Raw genomic sequence first — 20,176 nt, forward strand, 5'->3', positions numbered from 1 at the left:
TGCAAAGTCTCGTTGGGAGGGAGTCACTGTTTGAAGTAGCGAGGGAGAGAGTGACATCTTACAGGATGGGAGCCACTTAAAAACTGCAAGTTTCATCGGGAGTGAGTTTGCAGCAGCGAGTGAGAGAGCAACATCTTGCAGGGTAGGAGCCATTTGAAGACTGCGTCTCATCGGGAGTGAGTCGCTGCTTGAAGTAGCAAGCAACAGAATGACATCTTGCAGGGAGAGAGCCATTTAAGACTGTGACAGTTCCCCTCAATAATAAGTATACTGTTTTGGATCAGAAGGGAAGAGAGGTGGGGGAAGAGTTGCTAGGGTCAAAGGCATCTCAGATTGAGTTGACAGCATTCTTAAGCAAAAGGGTAAGCAGCCAGAGATTGTGATCCACATTGGTATTATTGATATGAGTAGGATGGGTGACAAGGTCTTACAAAGTGAGTTCAGGGAGTTAGATGACAAGTTAAAGGAGAGGACCACCAAGGTTGTGATCTCAGAATGGCTACCCATTCCATGTGCTCGTGCGGCCAGAAATAGGAAGATTATAAAGTTTAACATGTGGCTAAGAAGTTGGTGCAGGGTGGAGAGGGCTTCAGATTTTTGGATCATTAGGCTCGCTTCCAGGAGAGGTGGGACTTATACAGAAGGGACAGTTTGTACCTGAACTGGACAGGGACTAATATCCTAGCGGGAAGGTTTGCTACTGCTGCACAGTTGGGGGGTGGGGGGGGTTAGTTGAGGGGTGGTGTGCATTTAGATAAGCTTAGGGCATGGATCAGCACTTGGAATTCTGTCATTGTGGTGATTAGTGAGTCTTGGTTGCCAGAGGGAAGGGACTGGGAACTCAATGTTCCTGGGTTCCATATTTTTAGACGTAATAGATTGGGAGGGATTAAAGAGAGAGGGATGGCATTACTAGTCAGGGAAAATGCCATGGCACTGTTTTGTCAAGACAGACTGGAGAGCTCACCAAGTGAGGCTTTATGGGTAGAACTGAGGAATAAGAAAGGTATGACCACATTAGTGGGATTTTATTATAGACCACCCAAACATCCACGGGACTTAGAGGAAGAAATTTGGAGAGAAACTGCAAATTTAGAGAGAAACAAGGTGTGATAGTAGGTGATTTTAACTTTCCACATATTGGCTGGGACTCACATACTGTAAAAAGACTATATTAGATAGAGTTTGTCAAATGCGTTCTGGAGGGTTTCTTTATAATACGTAGAAGTCCCAACTATAGAGAATGTGATACAAGATCTCCTACTAGGGAATGAGACAGGGCAGGTGACAGACGTTTGTGTAGGGGATCTCCTTGCATCTAGTGATCATAACGACATTAATTTTGAGGTAATTATGGAAAATGTTAGGTCTGGTCCTGAGGTTGAGATTCTAAATTGGAAACAAAGGCCAATTTTGAGGATATCAGAAAGGATCTGCAAGTGTGGATTGGGTGTACTTCTGGTGAAGGTGTACTTGGCCTTCAAAAGTGACATTTTGAGAGTACCGTACTTGTATGTTCCTGTCAGAATAAAAGGGAATAACAGGTTTATGAATCCTTGGTTTTTGAGAGAAATTGAAGCCATGGTTAAGAAAAAGAAGAAGGTCTGCTAGTAGCAGGTATAGGAAGGCAGGAACAAATGATGTACTTAAAGAATATAAGAAATGCAAGAGAGCACTTAAGATGGAAATCAGGAGGGCTAAATGAAGACATGAGATTGCTTTAGCAGACAAGGTGAAGGAGAATCCCCAGGGCTTCTAAAGATATATTAAGAGCAAAAAGATAGCAAGGGACAAAATTGGGCCCCTGAAAGATCAGAGTGGTAATCTATGCCTGGAGCCAAAAGAGATGGGGAAAGATCATAAATGGAATTTTTGCATCTGTATTTACTCAGAAGATGAACACAGAGTCTATAGATGTGAGGTAATGTAGCAGTGAGGTCATGGACCATATACAGATACAGAGGAGGAGGTGTTTGCTGTCTTGAGGCAAATCAGGATGGATAAATCCCCAGGGCCCGATAAGGTGTTCCATTGGACCCTGTGGGAGGCTCTTGTATGGACCCTAGCAGGAATATTTAAAATGTTGTTTTTATTTAAGAAACACTCCAAGAATAAACTAAGAAATTATAGGCTAGTGAGCCTGACATCAGTAGTAGGAAGGTAAGTAGAAGGTATGATGAGGGACCTGATATATAAGTATTTGGATAGACAGGGACTGATTAGGGATAGTCAACATAGCTTTATACTTGCTAAGTCATGTCTAACCAATCTTATAGAGATTTCAAGAAGTTACCAGGAAAGTTGATGAAGGCAAAGCAGTGAATGTTATCTACATAGACTTTAACAAAGCCTTTGACAAGGTCCCACATAGAAGATTGGTCAAGAAGATTCAGTCATTTGGCATTCAAGATGAGGTAGTACATTGGATTAGCCACTTGTCTCTGATTGGAGGCATGTGACTGGTGGGGTGCCACAGGGATCAGTGCTGAGCCCACTGTTGTTAGTCATCCATATCAACGATCTGGTGAGGATGCCAAGATCTTCAAGGTCCTGGTAATGTCTTCTTTTGTCTCTTTCATACCTTACCAGGACTGGAACTAATCCATTTCTGTGCTCTTCAAGAGGCACAGCACTACTTCCTTATTGATCTCAAAATGTCCTTGCACATTACTGACATAGACTTGATGGGTTGAATGGCCTCCTTCTATGCCATAAGGCAATATGAAAAAAAATTACCTGCCCCAAACTTATCCTAGTTATTCTTTGGTTTGTAATGTGAGTATAAAATGCTTTGGCTTCTCTTTAATCCTACCTGCCAAGAGCATCTCATGGCCCCTTTTGGCCCTCCTAGTCTCTCAGAGGCAATGTCAACTTCTAACTTCCTAAACATTACACGTGCTTCCTCAAATTTAAGATATTACTACTAAATTTTCATATGGAACCTAATCTGAAATTTCATGAAAATAGCATCCATGGATACTCGTTACTGATATTTTTAGCCAATCCCCTTTAATGTGCATCCTTTGCTTCCTGAACAGCAGGAACAAGTTCTCTTTATATTGTCTGGGTATACTCTTCATCATTCTGAATACTTCAATTAGATTACCACTGGCCTTTCTCTGCTTCAAAGAAAACAATCTCTGGCCTTTCAGCATGGGTATTCTAGTAAATGATTCCTGTATCTTTTCTAAGGCCTTCGTATCACTCTTGAAATAGACTAACCAGAACTGGGTGCAATCATGACTGAAATAATATTTTAAGATAAAGTTCACCATAACGGAGGCAAAGAGTACAAATGTAATTATGAATGTCAGGATCCTTTGTGCTGTTAAACTACTTCCTCTACATATCTAGTAACATTCAGAAATTATTGTACATAACATTTAGTGTCCTGCTTTTGCACATCCTTTAGAAACATTGCCTAGAAAATATATCACAGTTAACTAATCAAGTTAAGTCAAATCAAGCTTATTGTCATTTAACTATATACATATACACCACCAAATGAGCCATTTCCTCAGACCTGGGGGTAAAGCACAGTTGTACACATAACACACATATAACACATAATAACTTAGAATTAAATCTACAAGGGGTGATTGATAAGTTTGTGGCCCAAGGTAGACGGAGTCAATTTTAGAAAACCTAGCACATTTATTTTTCAACATAGTCCCCTCCTACATTTGCGGTCATGGAGCATATGGATCTTGGACCTCCAGAAAGTGTCCACAGCATGGGTGACTAATAAGTTCATGGTCTAATGTAGAAGAAGATGAGTTATACAGCTCTCATTACATGCACATGAAGTTCAACTCTTTGAGTGAAAATGCAGAAAGTTTGAAGTTAATAACTCATCTCCTTCTACCTTAGGCCACAAACTTGTCAATCACCCCTGATGAGTTGAACTGCATGTGCACGTAACGAGAGCTGTATAACTCATCTCCTTCTACCTTAGGCCACGAACTTATCAGTCACCCCTGCTGTGGACACTTTCTGGAGGTCCAAGATCCGTATGCTCCACAACTGCTGGACTAAGCGTGTAAATGTAGGAGGGGATGATGTTGAAAAATAAATGTGTTGTGTTTTCTAAACGCAAACACGAGGAAATCTGCAGATCCTGGAAATTTAAGCAACACACACAAAAGTCTGGTGGAACTCAGCAGGCCAGGCAGCATCTATAGGAAGAAGCACTGTTTTGGGCCGAGATCCTTCGTCAGTCCTGAAACGTCGACTGTGCTTCTTCCTATAGATGCTGCCTAGCCTGCTGAGTTCCACCAGCATTTTGTGTGTGTTGCTAGGTTTTCTAAAATAGACTCTGTCTACCTTAGGTCATGAACTTATCAATCACCCCTCGTAAGTCTTTTATTCGTTATGTAATAAGGGTTTTGCCACAGGAATTAGGGGATCATTTCATTTAACGATTTATGCAAATGACTAGGAAAACACTATATAGTCGCTAAATTTGCTGTGGCAGAAACATGAACAGTAAATCATAATCACAAAAGATTCTGCAGATGCTGAAAATTTTGAGCAGCAGACGCAAAATGCTGAAGGAACTCGGCAAGTCAGGCAGCATCTATGGCGGGGAATAATTCGTCCACGTTAACATTCACTGTTTATTCCCCTCCATAGACAATATCTGATAAGCAGAGATAAACAGAAAAGTAAGCTGGGGAGGGGAAATTCCGAGACCACAAAAGTATATTAGTATGATAAGTGATAGGGCAAAAATCTTGCAGTAAGAGGATGAACTGGGAAAATGAACAATAGTTCATTTTGGCAAGCAAAATTTAAATATTTTCTTTACAGTGAGAAATGAAACGTGGAAATGTGTTCTGAAATGTGGAATGATCTGGGTTTTGTCTTGCATGATTTACAAATATCTAGGATGCAGATGCAGCATATAGTTGGGAAAGTTAACAGAATGTTACAGTTTTATTAGTAGGTGAATTGAATACAAAAGTAGAAAAGTTATATTTTATGTATACAGGGTATCTGTGAGACCATCTGGAACACTGTGTACAGCATTGTTCTCCCTACCTAAGGAAGAATAGTAATGTTTTGGAAGCAGTTCAGTGAAGGTGTATAGATTAATATTTAAAAAGGCTGGTTGTGCCATAGAAAGATTGTATAGGTTAGCATTGTATCGGCTGGAGTTTAGAAGATTGAGAGCATGCATGAGCAGACATGACGGAAACATCCCGGGGTGTTTTGACAAGGTGAATGTGAAGAAAGTATTTCATTTTGTGAGAAAAAATAGTAAGAGAAGTTGCTTTTGAAACATGAAAAGGTCACCCATTTAAAACAAGGATGCAACAAACTCTTTTCTCTCTGAGTGTCATAAATCTTTGAATCCTCTTCCCCAACAGGCAGTGGAAGCAGAGTATTTTCTAATACAGAGGTAGATAGATACTTGACAAGTAGTAGGGGGAGGCCAAATGTTACTGCAGATCAGTGGAATTGCAGAACTGAGATTCCAATCAGAGCCATAATCTTACTGAAGGGAAAACAGGCTTGAAGGGCAGAGTGGCCTACTCCTGCTTCCCAATTTATATGTTTATTTTGGTAAATTCCCCCACCAGTCAAACCTGGAGTCTGCTCAAAGTGTCTGAGAAATATGTTGCACACACTGTCAATAACATAGTCTTGTTAAATAGGTGAGCATTTTGTGGCGCTGAGGGGTTTACTTCTGTTCCTAATTCATATGTTCGCATTCCTACATGCACCACCTCCAAAGGTATCTTGGGGATTAACGTAGTAACTAATCTCTAACTAATCCTAGGTTATGTCAAATAGCAATTAACGACTAACAGATAATGTGCAGGATAATACTATAAAAGCAGTGTAGCTTTATAAACAAGAGGCTAACACAGATACATTTCCAAGTCATGCACTGCACATTGCATGATATTAAATTTTTATACTCTGATTTACACGTGCTACTGATGATTGGTTAATTTATCTACAGGTGCAGACAGGTTTGGAAACTGTCCAGAATCAGCACATTGCAGAAGCTGTGGAAATTCCAATGATCACTGGCATTCAGTCATCATACCAAATCGGTCATTGGCATGTGTCCACAAGGAGTATTTCCATTTATGTTGCAAAAGGGTTGAAGTGTTGATTTAAAACATTTCGCAAAGAATCATGTGCCTATAAAGACTTAATTTAACTATTCATTGTTTCAGAGTACTCTGACTTTAAGCCAATAAAATGGTCAGGAAAAGGACACATATGTCAGGTATAGGCAACTGGGATCAAGATACTCATTGATCCCAGTGTAGCAGTACACTTGAAGACATAATTATAGTTCAGGCAGATATGATACAGGAGGATCCTAAAAGATTCTGTAAGTGCCATATATTAAAAGCAAAACGGTAACTAGAGACACCTAGTTAATGATTCACGTGGCATTAATTCACACAGTGTGTGAAGCACACAGGAAATGGATGAGGTCCTAAATTAATATTTCTCATCTGCATTTACAGTGGAGAATGCCATGGAAACTAAAGAATTCAGGAAAGCAAATAGTGATGTCTTGGAACATAGTCGTATTAAAAAAGAGGAGGTGATTGTGGTTGTCGCTGGTGGGTGTAGCTGGTAGGGCTGTTCCCAGTCTCTCCTTATGTTGAAGTCGCTTAGTCTCAGCGGCATGGTGGAGGTATTCTTCGCGCTGTGCAGTCCCCTCATAGACAGTCCTTCTCCAGCTTTCCCTATCCTGTGCTAGTTTCTCCCATCCATTCAGGTTGATGTGGCACTTCCTCAGGTGCGTCTTAATATTGTCCCTGAACTGCTTTTATCTGCCCTCCAGGAGTGCACTTTACATCCTTGAGTTGGCCGAACAGGAGGTGACTGGATTACCACATCCAGTGGGATCACCAAACTACAGTCTGAAACAAAAGCATATGAATTTTGGAGCCCGGAATGTGCAGATACTTATGCACAGCGAAACCAGCGATCATCCTGAAAGACGTACTGCCATCATCTCAAGAGAGCTAAGAAGATTCCGAGCTGACCTTGCTGCCCTCTCTGAAACGCCAAGGAAGGACAATTGAAGAGGAGAAGGGTGGATACTCTTTTTTCTAGAAGGGGAAGTCAGCAAATGAATCCACTATCCACGTTGGATTCACCATAAATAACAGCATCATCAGTCACCCCTCTAAGTTGTCAGTTGGCATCAACGAATGTCTCATGACCATGCATCTTAAGCTCGCTTGTAACCAAATGGCTACAGCTGTGAGTGCCTACGCACCAACCCTAGACTCACCAGACGATGTTAAGGACACCTTCTATGCCAACCTAGACCACATACTATCAGATATTCCCAAGGAAGATAAGGTCATTCTCCTTGGAGACTTCAATGTTAGTGTTGACAGGGACAGTGACACCTGGAAAGACACAATTGAGAAGGAAGGTATTGGCAACATCAACTCAAATGGAGTGCTCTTACTCTCCAAGTGAGCTGAACATGACCTGACCATCACCAACACCCTGTTCTGCCTGAGAAATAAGGTGAAAAGTTCATGGATACATCCCCATTCAAAGACTTGGCATCTTATAGATGATGTCATTGTTCGGAGGAGGGATCGCAGAGAGGTAAAAAATACAAGAACCATGATCGGTGCTTATTCACTCACAAATGACCTTCAAAATCATGTGGAAAAGTAGAGTGCAAAAGAAGCTGATCTGTCCCAGGTTCAATATGGAGAGCCTAAAAGATATAGTGAAGGTAAAATATCTCCAGGCTGCCCTTTCTGGAAGACTCCCAAAGCAATATCCAGAGGACATTGAAGTGCACTGAAGACCACCATCCTTGATACTTGTAAAAATATAATTGGGTACAAAACCAGAAGAAACAAAGATTGGTTTGATGAAAATGACAATGAAATAGAAGACCTAATCCCTAGAGGAAACCATGCTGACTATGGCCTATTTTATCATGTTCCTCCACTACCCTGTGACCTCATCCTTACTAATCAACTCCAACATCTTCCCAACCACAGAGGTCAGGCTAACTGGCCTATAGATTCCTTTCTTCTGCCTCTCTCCCTTCCTGAAGAGTGGTATGACATTTGCAATTCTACAGTCTTCCATACCCATTCCAGAATCTAGCGATTCTTGAAAGATCATTACTAATGCTTCCACGATCCCTTCTGCCACCTTTTTCAGAAATCTGGGAGGGTACAACATCTGGTCCAGGTGACTTATCTACCTTCAGACTTTTCAGTTTCCCAAGAACCTTCTCTCTAGTTAGGGTAACTCCATTCCCTTTATGACCCCTGACATCTGGAACTTCCACCATACTGCTAGTGGCTTCCACAGGAAAGATTGATGCAAAATACTTGCTCAGTTCATCCACCATTTCATTATCCCCCATTCCTACCTCTCCAGCATTGTTTTCCAGTACTCCGATACCCACTCGCTTCTCTCTTTTACACTTGATGTATCTGAAGAAACTTTCGGTATCCTCCAATGTTATTGGCTAGCTTACTTTCGTATTCCATCTTTAGCTTCTTAGTGATTTTCTTAATTGCCTTCTGTTGGTTTTTAAAAGTTTCACAATCCTCTAACTTCCCACTAATTTTTGCTCTATTATATACCCTCCCTTTGGCTTTTATGTTGGCTTTGACTTGTTAGCCACAGTTATGTCATCTTGCCTTTAGAATACTTCTTCTTCTTTGGAATGTATATATCCTGTGCCTTCGGAATTGCTTCCAGAAATTCCAGCCATTGCTGCTCTGGCAGGGTTCTTTTCCAATCAGTTCTAGCCAACACCCTCTCATGCCTTTGTAGTTCCCTTTACTCCACCGCAATACTAACACCCAATCCAGAACAGCTGATCCTCTAGTGGGATCAACCATGAGCTGCTCTAAAAAGCCATCTTGTAGGCACTCTAGAAATTCCCCCTCTTGGATCCAGCACCAACCTGATTTTTCCCAGTCTACCTTCCCATGACTATTGTAACATTGCCCTTTTGATGTGTATTTTCTATCTCCTCTTGTAATTTGTAGGCCACATCCTTACTCTGGGGTTCTGTATAAAACTCCCATCAGGATCTTTTTACCCTTCCCCTTCGTCTATCGACAATGATTCAACACCTTTCGACCCTATGTCACCCCTTTCTAATGATTTGATTTCATGTTTTACCAACAGAGCAATGCTGCCCCCACTGCCTTCCTGCCTGTCCTTTCAATACAATGTATATCCTTGGATATTAAGTCCCCAGCTATAATCTTCTTTCAGCCATGATTCAGTGATGCCGACAACATCATTTCTGCCAACCTACAACTGTGCTGTAAGTTCATCTACCTTATTGTGTATACTGCGCATATTCAAAGGTAACACCTTCAGCCCTGTGTACATCCTTTTTGATTTTGTCTACCTTTTACATTGCAACTCATCCTGTTGACTGCAATTTTGCCCTAACAACAGCCTCTCCTCACTAGACATTGCCTCTGTTTGTTATCCAGCACTATTATCCGTCATTCCTACAATACTTTTGCATTGAAATGCACAGGTATGCAGCTCAGAACACTAGTCACACCATGCTCAACCTTTAGATTCCTAACTTTTTCTGAGGTGTTACCAATATCTGCCTCCACTAACTGTTCTGGCATTCTGGCTCCCATCCCTCTGCAACTCTAGTTTAAAGCCTAGAGTTAACAAACCTTCCCGCTAGGATATTAGTGCCCTCTAGTTCAGGTGCAAACTGTCCCTTCTGTAACAGGTCCCACCTTCCCTGGAAGAGAGCCTAATGGTCCAAAAATCTTATGCCCTCCCTCCTTCTCCAACTCCTTAGCTGTGTATTAAACAATATAATCTTTTTAGTTCTGGCCTCACCAGCACGTAGCATGCGTGGAAATTCTGAGGTCACAACCCTGGAGGTCCTGCACTTTAACTTAGCACGTAACTCCCTGAACTCCCTATGCAGAACCTTGTAATTTGTCCTGTCCATGTCATTGGAACCGGCTGGTTACCTTCCCACTTAAGAATGCTGAGGACACTTCTCCCTTCCCTTCTGAGTCACAGAGGCAGACTCAGTGCCAGAGACCCGACCACTGTGACTTTCCTCTGTTAGGTCACTCCCCCCAACAGTATCCAATGTGATATACCTGTTGTTGAGGGGGTGTGGCCACAGGGAAGGATACTCTACACTGGCTCATTAACTCCTTTCCCTGTCCTGACTGTCACCCAGTCTCCTGTGTCCTGCATCTTGGGTGTAATTACCTCACTATATGTTTTATCTGTCTATCACCCCCTCTGCCTCTTGAATGATCCAGAGTTCATCCCGTTCCAGCTCCAACTCCTGAACGCGGATTGTTAGAAGCTGCACCTGGATGGACTTCTGACAGTCATGGTCACAGGGACACTGGAGGTCTCCCTACCTTCCCACATCCTGCAGGAGGAGCTTTCCACTATCCTGCCTGGCATCTCTACCGTCCTAGCTGAGCAGATATAAAGAAGGGAAGGGAAAAAATAACTTAACCTAGAGCTTTTCATTCCTTTGCTTTCTCTGACTGAACCCTCTCTTTGCGGAAGCCTTGAAGAGCTAAAGCCTTGAGACCACCAATCAGATGACGACCGCTGCAATGCTGCAATGACACATTGGTAGACAAATCCCTGTGGCCTGAAGTAATGTATCCTTGGAAATGGTAGGAAGGTTGGAAAAAAATTGCTGGGCCTTGGCAAAGACACTTGTATTATCATTAGCCATGGGTGATTTACCAGAAGAATGGCGGGTGGCTTTTATTTAAGTAGAGCTTCAAGGACAAGCCAAGGTATTTTCTTTCTTTGTCAGCTCCCACTCTGGATAGGAATCACACAGGTTTGATGAAAAAAAAACATTAGTGACCTTTGTAATGCAATAATGAGCAGCTATCTAAGTCTTCTGAAGAAGTACAACTACTGCCTGGAATTTAAAGAACAAATGCAGTTCAGGGTTCAGAGATGATGATCTTGCAAGGACAGATATTGCAGTGATACTACCAAAAATAGTTTGCAGACCTTCAGTTTACTTATTTTCCAATCATTTCCATAGGGAAACATAGGATCTGAAGCACTCTCCATGACCATCGATCCACTTTAAAATGGCTCATTTTAGAATCGTTGAGAGTCAGTCATAGAGCATGGAAACGGGTCTTTTGGTTTGTCTTTTCCATGCTGACTGAGATCCCATTTTTCTGTATTTGCCCCATACCCTGCTATTCCTTTCCTAACCACCTCTGTCTCACAACCTCACACTTCCCACATCAACCTCACACTTCCACATAACTCCTTCTACCTGTCATTCCTCATTCATCCTTATACCACCTATCACCTACTGGTCTCTGTCTTACCCCTCCCCTTCTCCCATTTGTATCATCTACAATATCCTTCCCAGTCATAATCCTGATACAGGATCTCAACCTAAAATGTCAACAATTTATATCAGCACAAGGGTGATGCTTAACACATTGAGTTCCTCCATCAGCTTGATGTTCGCTCAGTATTTCAGCATATGCAGTCTCCTCGGTACATGCACAATAGACCCCTGCCTATGAAGGAAAGCCATATAAACACAGTTTTTGTCACTTTATCGACCGCTTTCAGGGAGCTCTATACTTCTATCTCAAAGTCCCTGTCATTTACTGTACAAGCCTGTCTTGGATTAGGAATTCATAACTTATGGACACCTTTACCATGTATAAATACTCTCCTCTGTTTCCTTGTCCCCAATCAGCCTTGCCCCCCGCCTCCTTTCTGACTTCCCTCTCCACCCCCTCTTCCCTCTTACTCCCAGACTGGACATAAGTTCAGGGTGAAAGGCGAAATATTTTCGGGGAATCTAAAGGGGAATTCTTCACTCAGAGGGTGGTGAGAGTGTGGAATGAGCTGCCAGTGGAAGTGGTGGATGTGGGTTCGATTTAAACACCAAAGAGAAATTTGGGTGATGACATTGATAGGAGGTGTATGGAGACTATGGTGCAGGTAGTTGGAAATGGGCAGTAAAAGCAAAAACAGGTCAGCATTGACTAGAAGGGCCAAAGGGCCTGTTTCAGTGCTGCTGGGCTCTGTGACTCTAATAATATCTATTATTAAATTCAAAAGATCTAAGGTACATATGCTCTATGAACAGCAGAGCTATTTTCATCTCTTTCTCTCAACTTTTAGTAATTGTTCATTCTTAAAGGGGCTTAATTGTCAAGAAATGGAGTTGAATTGTGATTTTGATGCCATTGACAAGAGATTACTAGTTATGGAAGATCTTGAGAATTTATTGGAATAGAAGGAGCAGCTAGTTAATTCAAATGAGAACCAGTTTTCAAAAAAAACTGTTTGCATATAACTTCCCCACAGTAATCAGACACCCTTAAGTTTTCAAGCACAAGATGCCAGTTTTACGATAAAAGGCCACTTAACGAGATTTCCTTTGGAAACTGACAAGGTAATCCATACTTGATATTTGTGCAATGATAGTCTATTAAACAGATTAACATCTACTAATACTTTCAGGCCATCAAGACCAACCATTGAACATGGCGCATCTGGATTCAGTACCACTGTAAGTAACAAATTGTATACAATAAACAAATTTTATGTTACTTGGCACTCATTGAAACCCCTGTGTTGAGATCAGGTAAAGCATTAAGTGTCATCATTTGTATCAAAACATTATTGAAAATACATTCCTGCCACTTAATACAAAGCTCGGGATATGTCTGTACCACAGTTAATATTTTTTGGCTATTTTTTATATCCAGGGAGCAATCTCCCAACACTGTAACAAAAAGACTACTAATGTTAAATTTAAGTACATAATTATAATCATTCAAATCATACTTTGCTTATTTGAGTCAGAGCATAACAGCAGAGAAACAGGCTTTTCAACTCAATTAGTCCATGCTGAACTATTTTTCTGCCTAATCCCATTGACCTACCCTGGACCATAACCCTCCATTCCCCTCCCATTCATGTACTTATCCAATTTTTTCTTAGATGCTGAAAACAAACTCACACTGTTTGTGCAAACCCTTCCACTGAGAACTCATTCTACACTCACACCACCCTCCGAATGAAGAAGTTCCCCCTCATATTCCCCTTAAATATTTCACCTTTCACCCTTCATCTGTGAACTCTGGTTCTAGTCCCAGCAAACCTCAGTGGAAAAGGCTGCTTGCATTTACCCTAGCTGTACCCCTCTAAATTTTGTAAACATCTATCAAAATTCCCCTCATTCTCCTGTGCTCCAGGGAATAAAGTACTAATCTATTCAACCTTTCCATATAACTCAGGTCCTGAAGTTCTGTCAACATCTTTGTAAATTTTCTTACTATTCTTTCAATCTTATTTATATCCTTTCCATAGGTATATGACCAGAACTACACATAATATTCCAAATAAGGCCTCAGCAACAGCTTATACAACTTCAACATAACATCCCAACTCCTGTATTCAGTACTTTGATATATGAAGGCCAACGTGCCAAAAGCTCTCTTTACAACCCTATCTACTTATGAAGCCACTTTCAAAGAATTATGTATTCCTAGATCCCTTTGTTCTACCAAACTCCTCAGTGCCCTACTGTTCACTGTTTAAGTCCTACTCTGGTTTGTCGTTTGAAACTCCAAAAACCCACATTTGTTTGCATTCAATTCCATCAGCCATTTTGCAGCCTATTTTTCCGGCTGGTCCTAATCCCATTGCAAGCCCTGACAGTCTTCCTTGCTGTTCGCTACGCCTCCAATCTTGGTGCCATCTACAAATTTGCTGATCCGGTTTACCACATTATCATCCAGCTCATTGATCTAGATGACAAATAGCAACAAACTCAGCACTAATCCCTGTGGCATGCCACTAATCACAGGATTGTTCTCTAGTGTTTTGTTTAAAACACAAACTGCAGATGCATAATGAGAGGAAATGAGAAGAGAAAGAGATTTTCCAGAAGACCTGCTTGCGCTGAATGAACAAAAATTGCATCAACCAGCTTCATTCTCCAGTGATTTCAGTCACAGCACTACACATTACAATACTGTGGTTACCCTATCAAGTGATCTTGTACATTTTTCAACATAGACAAAATCAGCTTAAGGGTGTGTGGAAAGGTCTATAAAATGGAACCCCTTTCTAACCCGTGCAGGGCCTATATACATCCTGCCAGAATTAGACAATCCAAAATGTCACATCACATTTATCTGTATTAAATTCCATTTGCCACTGCTCTGTCCAATTTTCCAGGTGATCTATCTCAATCTGTATTCTTGGGCAGGCATACTCACTGCATACAACTCTACCAATCTATGTGTCATCAACCAACTTACTTATCAGACCACAGTCATTCTCATGCAAGTCACTTAAATAAAGATTGCAGTTCCAATCCCTGCGGTACACCATTAATTAAATACTTCCAGTCAATAAAGCAGCCCTTTCACCTTACCCTTTGTCTCTCATCAAAGTGAGCACTTCTTTTCTTTCCTTTTAACTTCTACCCACATATAACTTTATTTGCCAATCGCTCCAGGATATTTTCCTTGCGTATTCCTGTAATGCTCTCTCTGATCAGCAGTTTAACATCTGGAACACCCCACCTCTTGCTATTAAACAAATGCAGCATTTTAATTATGTTTGAAATAAAATTATAAAATGATAATCGGCACCAAAACTTTAACAAGCTTGTAACAAATTCTTGATGTGCCACTTAACAGAAATTAAAATTTGTGAAAGGGATGCATATAAAATATCAATACTAGCTGTGATTAGTATCATATTTAAAAATCTTAAAGTCTTCTAGATGAGTTATAATCGTCTGTTTTGCTAGCACTGCACATATACAGATGTTCCAAAGTGTGCTGTTTTGTTTCATATTGCATATGTCACCAGATCATAATTTTGGCTTTTCTGTATAATTGAAGTGCCTTCTAGCCAAGCAGAATGCCATGTCTTCTATTTTTCAAAAAGTAAACCACAGTGGAATGAGTATCCCAATAAATTATGTATTTCTGTAAAACCAGGGAGTCATTTTGAAACCAGTTGGATCATTTAGTCAGGCAAATGTAAATAAGAACATTTTGCATTTAGTATAAGTATAATCTGTGACTAATGTGAATTTTATTACATCTGTACAATCATTTTTTCTTGCAATAATGAAATGTCATTCTTACTGTTCTCTTTGTTGTTATCAAATTTTGGTAATGTCTTACTTACATTAAAGATAAACAACAAAAAACAAAACAGATCTTTTCAATATATTACGTTCATAAATACACTCAATGGCGACTTTATTAGGTACACCTGTGTGTTTATGCAAATATCTAATCAGCCTATCATGTGGCATCAACTCAATGCATAAAAGCATATAGGTTCAGTTGTTGTTCAGATCTAACATCAAAATGAAGAATTAATGTGATCTAAGTAACTTTGACCATAGGATTGCAGGTTTGTGCCTGAGAGGGTGGTTCTTCCAAGTTGCTGATCTCCTGGTCTTTTCATGCACATAAGTCCCTAGAGTTTACACAGAATCATGTGAAAAACAAAAAAGCACCCAGTGAACGGTATTTCTGTGGACAAAAATGCTTTGATAATGAGAAGTCAGAGGAGAATGGCCAGACTGGTTCAAGCTGACAGGAAGGTGAAGGTAACTCAAATAACCACATGTGACAGTTGTGGTGTGTAGAAGAGCATTTCTGAATGCACAATATTTCAAATCATGAAGTCAATAGGCCACAACAGCAGAAGACCACACACTCCTATACCTAATAAAGTGGCCATTGAGCATACTTTTCATTCAATAATGTAAAATTAATTATTTCCAATATTTAATTTTTATTCTGAATTTATTTTTGTAGCTTCCTCTCATTTTAATTATGTACCCTCATATGTCCTTCTCAGAAAATATATCTTAATCTAAGGATTTACTATCTTTCTGATGCCCCTGAAATGAATTAAAGCAACCCTGCTCTCTTCACTTATTTTGTACGTAACTTGTGTTCTCTCTGAAGGTTAAACACATTCCAACTTTGAGACTCAATATTTAAAAGTCACTGTTAAACACAACTGTTTCTACAGAGTCACATTTTGGGCTAATGTGGTAATATAAATGTACAAAGGTTCAAAGGTTCATTTTATTATCAAAGTATACAACGCTGAAATTCTTCGATTCTCCAGGTAGCCATGAAACCAAAAAAGAAAAGAAAGGCAGCGTGATCATCAACCCCCAAATCCCAGCTCCGCATAAAAAAAAGAACAAAAATGGAACAGGAACATCAACACCCAAATCCCTCTTCCCACACAAAAACCAAGCAAAACAGATCAGGCACATCGACCCCAATCCCTTCTTCCAAACAAAAAAAAATGAACAAAATGGATCAGGCTCACCAACAACCCCCCCCCCCCAAAGAAATACTTTGTCCCACATAAAAAATTTATGTACACAATTTCTTTTGAAAAGTCCAAATTAATGAAAAACAGTACAAGTGAACAACAAAGTTCTCATTTGCTTTACCATATGTCTTGATGGTCTTCTTTCCCCCTCTCTCCAAAAACGACTTATTAGACGTTGATAATTGAAGAACAGAAAAGACAGCCCACTAAACTTATCCTTTACTTCCTTGACAAAGAGAAAAAAAAGAAGGCACCATATTAGAATCCCGGTGAAGTTGGTGTGAATAGTATTTTACCATGTGACTGTAGATGTCTTAATTTACTCTAGGAAAATGCAGGTAAGCTGTTCTGTTGTCATTCCACTCACCTTCTTCCTCTTTGCCTTATTTTATCCAAACTTTGCAGGGATTTCAAGATTTCCAAACCAATGAATGAACCACTTTAAATTCTGTCACAAGGGTAAAGATCCTTATTACAAACAACCACTCGGATAAAAATGAGCATGACTTTTTATGGCAGAATAAAGAATATATGCCGAGAAAAATTCAGCACTACACAATTGTAAATGGAACTAATGCAGATTGAAAGGTGATTATTTCCATGTCCATGTTGCATCAAACCATTCTACCAGCTTTAAACAAACATTTAATTATGTCAGTCCTTGTGCAATATACTTTTTCAGTATTATGACACAAACTTGATGACATTAGTCCAAGCTATCACTGTCAATGGGAAGTCACAAAACACATTCCTATCACAATGCTTACTCTTCAGCCATATTATTTAAACTGCTACTCAGACTACAACTTCAAAGTTCTCCACACTAATGCGTATCTCTGTGAATGTTGTTTTATGTGAATTGAAAAGTACTCCTCATCACCAAAGACATTATTTTTAGCCCAACTACAAATTTTCACCTTGAAACCAATGTCCCACTTGAATTGGTGGAGCCAGGAGGAGAATGGTTGTGGCAGGGGCAGGAAGAGAGAAAATAACGGTCACTGAGACTTCAGTCACTACAGCCTCACTGGAAAACATGGCTTTTATGGTACAATAATGGATAATAATAATAATAATGATAATAATAATAATAATAATAATAATAATAATAATAATAATAATAATAATAATAATAATAATAATAATAATAATAATAATAATAATAATACATTCTTTATTGATCCCAAGTGGGAAAGTCTTTCATTACAGGAGCAATATTTAAAAAAAACACTTAACAATGTACAGACTTGATTAATAATAAAGTACAGAATAATAATATACACAATAATAATTTACCGAAGTGTAATAATGTGCAATACTGTGCAATAATAATGTACAAAATAATTTCTGTCACACAGAGATGAACTGTTGTATATGCTTATTTCATTTGGAAGGAAAGATTTTCTGTAACAATCCTTGTGACAGTAGAGGTAAATGCAATTGTTTGAAAGGATGCTCTGCTGCTTATTCAGAAGGTCATGGAAAGGATGTGTCGGATTGTCCATATGGATAACAATTTGTTTAGTGACCTCCTCTCCACCACTAACTCAAAAGAGCCAAGGAGGGATCCAGCCTTTTTGATGAGTTTATTTAGTCTTTTTGCATCACCAGCACCGATGCTGCTCCCCCAGTATAAAGCCGCAAAGAAGACTGCACTTGCTACAACAGACTGGTAAAAGATCTCGAAAATCCTGCTGCACACATGGAAGGATCTCAGCTTCCTTAGAAAGTAGAGTCTGCTCAACCCCGTCTTGCGAACAGCCTTGGTGTTGGTTTTCCAGTCAAGTCTGTTGTCGAGGTGAACACCCAAGTATTTGCACTCCTCCACCACCGCAGCTTATTCCATAACCACAAAGATAACGCAACTGACATCATTTTGCATCAACTGACGGTGGGGGAGTTAATGACCATTATTTGATACATGAATATGATATGATAAGGTGAAGTACCTCCTCATCTCAGGGAACAGAAGGTACACTGGCATGCAAAAGTTTGGGAACCCCTGGTCAAAATTTCTGTTACTGTGAATAGTTAAGTGAGTAGAAGATGAACTGATCTCCAAAAATCATTAAGTTAAAGATGAAACATTCTTTTGAACATTTTAAGCAAGATTAGTGTATTATATTTCTTTTGTACAATTTTAGAGTGAAAAAAGGAAAGGAGCACCATGCAAAAGTTTGGCTTCCCCAAGAAATTTGAGCTCTCAGATAACTTTTACCAAGGTCTCAGACCTTAATTAGTTTGTTAGGGCTTTGGCTTGTTCACAATCATTGTTAGGAAAGGCCTGGTTATGCAAATTTCAAAGCTTTATAAATACCCTGACTCCTGAAACATTGTCCCTACAATCAGTATCCAAGGGCTCCTCTAAACAGCTGCCCAGCACTCTGAAAAGTAAAATAATTGATGCCCACAAAGCAGAAGGCTATAAGAAGAAAGCAAAGCATTTTCAGGTAGCCATTTCCTCAGTTTGTAATGTAATTAAGAAAAGGCAGTTAACAGGAACAGTGGAGGTCAAGTTGAGATCTGGAAGGCCAAGAAAACTTTCTGAGAGAACTACTTGTAGGATTGCTCGAAAGGCAATCAAAACCCCCGTTTGACTGCAAAAGACCTTCAGAAAGATTTAGCAGACTCTGGAGTGGTGGTGCACTGTTCTACTGTGCAGTGACACCTGCATAAATATGACCTTCATGGAAGAGTCATCAGAAGAAAACATTTTCTGCATCCTCACCACAAAATTCAGCATCAGAAGTTTGCAGATGAACATCTAGACAAGCCTGATGCATTTTGGAAACGAGTCCCATGGACTGATGAAGTTAAAATAGAACTTTTTGGCCGCAATGAGCAAAGGTATGTTTGGAGAAAAAATGGTGCAGAATTTCATAAAAAGAACACCTCTCCAACTGTTATGCACAGGGGCAGATCAATCATGCTTTGGGCTTGTGTTGCAGCCAATGGCACGGGGAACATTTCACTGGTAGAGGGAAGAATTAATTCAATTAAATACCAGCAAATTCTGGAAGCAAACATCACATTGTCTGTAAAAAAAAAAGCTGAAGGTGAAAAGGGAATGTCTTCTACAACAGGATAATGATCCTAAACACACCTCAAAATCTATAATGGACTACCTCAAGAGGCGCAAGCTGAAGGTTTTGCCATGGCCCTCATAGTCCCCCGACCAAAACGTCATCGAAAAAATGTGGATATACCTCAAAAGAGCAGTGCATGCAAGCCTGCCCATGAATCTCACAGAACTAAAAGCCTTTTGCAAGGAAGAATGGGTGAAAATCCCCCAAACAGGAATTAAAAGACTCTTAGCTGGCAACAGAAAGCATTTACAAGCTGTGATACTTGCCAAAGGGGGTGTTACTAAGTAGTGACCACGCAGGGTGACCAAACATCTGCTTGGAGCCCTTTTCCTTTTTTGTTATTTTGAAACTGTAAAAGATAGAAATAAAAAAGTAATCTTGCTTAAAATATTAAAGGAATGTGTCATCTTTAACTTCATGTCTTTTGGAAATCAGGTCATCTTTTACTCGCTTAGCTATTCACAGTAACAGAAATTTTGGCCAGGGGTGCCCAAACTTTTTGCATGCCACTGTATATCACTTACACTGAATTGTCATGAAACACACTGGGGGGAGGGTCTTTCAGACTATTGCATCTCTGCTGGACTCAATAGGACTTATTTATCTTTGTAATGAGAAAGACAGTCCACTAGGTTCTGTGTCTTAAGTATTCAATTTCTCTAAAATTGTGATGATTTCCAGAAAGGAAGTATGTAGCTGAATGACAGGATTTAATGACTCCTTGGGTCTGT

Source organism: Hemitrygon akajei, chromosome 21 (genome assembly GCF_048418815.1).
Source record: "Hemitrygon akajei chromosome 21, sHemAka1.3, whole genome shotgun sequence".
Classification (NCBI taxonomy): Eukaryota; Metazoa; Chordata; class Chondrichthyes; order Myliobatiformes; family Dasyatidae; genus Hemitrygon; species Hemitrygon akajei.